Source organism: Adiantum capillus-veneris, chromosome 27 (genome assembly GCF_014529385.1).
Source record: "Adiantum capillus-veneris isolate H3 chromosome 27, ASM1452938v2, whole genome shotgun sequence".
Taxonomy (NCBI): domain Eukaryota; kingdom Viridiplantae; phylum Streptophyta; class Polypodiopsida; order Polypodiales; family Pteridaceae; genus Adiantum; species Adiantum capillus-veneris.
In genome coordinates this window covers 39,033,117-39,034,829 of record NC_140957.1, presented here as the reverse complement: position 1 = coordinate 39,034,829, position 1,713 = coordinate 39,033,117, and the positions used below count along the sequence as shown (strand labels likewise).

Here is a 1,713-nt window from a genome sequence, read left to right as displayed (position 1 = left end):
AGACAAGAAGCTCTTGAAGCAAGTTTTGTGATTTCTGAAGTTCACCACATTTGGCATACATGTCAATCAATCAACCAAGGCAGTGTCAAGCACGAAAGTGTAGGTGATTGCATCAAGAGAGATGCTCTCTCTTGTCATACGTTCCTAAAGCTTCCGGGCCCCTGTTGGGCATATCCTACAATCAGTGCGTTCCAAGGATGCGATGTGCCAGTAATTTGAGAATAGTGTAGATTGAAAATATTTTGAAAAGACCAAGAACTGGTGCTCAAAGTCACAGAAAAACCTCGCCACGTTTTAACATCCCCTTGCTGAAGAAATACCTGGAAACACAGGTGGCAAGGCAAGCAAGCAAAGGCATCAACTGTAATATGGCCACTGCCAATAGTAATACCAGTTCAAGGGGCAAATGAGACAAGCCTAGTTACCTAAAAGCTGGAAGAAATCGCGAGCTCCTCTGAACAAGACCTCTGAGACTTGCTCATAACCTTAAGGATACCTCACAAAAACCACATTGCCAAGCTCTTCATCCTCATCTTCTGTTGGAGAGACATCTCTTAGATGATTATTCTGCATGTCTTTCAGCTCTTGTGTTCCACTCTCTCTGTTTTAGAGTGTTGGCTTGCTCATTGGCATCTACAGATTCATCCCTATCCATCTTGTTCAGTTCATCTCCTGACACATTCGCCTTATCTATGTGAGAAGCATGTAAATCCGTAGAATGTGCAGTATGCACATCCTTGATTGCTTTTGAGCTTGGAGATGCACATCCTTAATTGCTTCCGAGCTTGCTTGAGTATGCACATCCTTAATTGCTTCCAATATGCATCCTTCATGTGATTGAGCTTGATCAGCTCCTCCCATGCTATAAGTAGAATGCAAACCCCCGTTCCACTGCCGCTGCATACCCTCAAGCAATGTTCAACCATAATCGGCTTGATAATTAAGCTTTCTCTCTCACATTATTTCAGTTAACAAGAGATTGATCTATCCCAGCAACATATTCATCCTCACGCAAACCTTTGATGAAGTACTCAGGAAGCTCAGCGCCTCTTTTTTGGAGGCTTTTGAAAAATGTTTCCAGCCTGTCACTCTTCTAGACTAACACTTTGTACAAATAGCTGTTCTTGGCTTCCAGCTCTGTATAGACTATGAACGGTGAAAGTTACAAGCTGCAAACTCGTATTGTTCCTCCATGGGCAACTGCCTCATCATCAATTCTGGCACAAACCTCTACACCTACCTGAATCGCAGTGGCCGGCTCTGTCACTCTTCTAGACAAGGACATCGATGATAAACTCTGCTAACACTTTGTGCAAATAGACGTTCTTGGCTTGCGCAGCTCTGTATAGACTATGAACGGCGCAAGTTACAAGCTGCAAACTGGTTCTGCTCCTCCATGGGCAACTGCCTCATCATCAATTTTGACACAAACCTCTACACCCACCTGAATCGTGATTCGCGATGGCCGGCTCTATGCAGACCTTCAGATTCTGAGGTTCAACGCAGGTCCAAGTCAACTTCTTGCGAGGCTCCTAGCCGTGCGATTCCAGTTGTGGGCAATGGCTTCGATTATGCGCTTATGGGCTCAAAGAGCCAAAAAACGACCATAAGGGGTGCCTAATTGACCGGCCAGTGCATCTACGTGGGAAACTCCGCCTCACTGTGTCTCATCTCAAGTGTGAAGTTCTCTTTGAGGTGAAGTAAAACTGCCCA

General features: G+C 45.0%; 1 pseudogene; it reads right to left on the bottom strand.

Moving 5' to 3' along the window:
• Positions 1 to 417: 417 nt before the first annotated feature.
• On the bottom strand, positions 418 to 1,285 carry LOC147421813 (uncharacterized; annotated as a pseudogene).
• Positions 1,286 to 1,713: the final 428 nt, after the last annotated feature.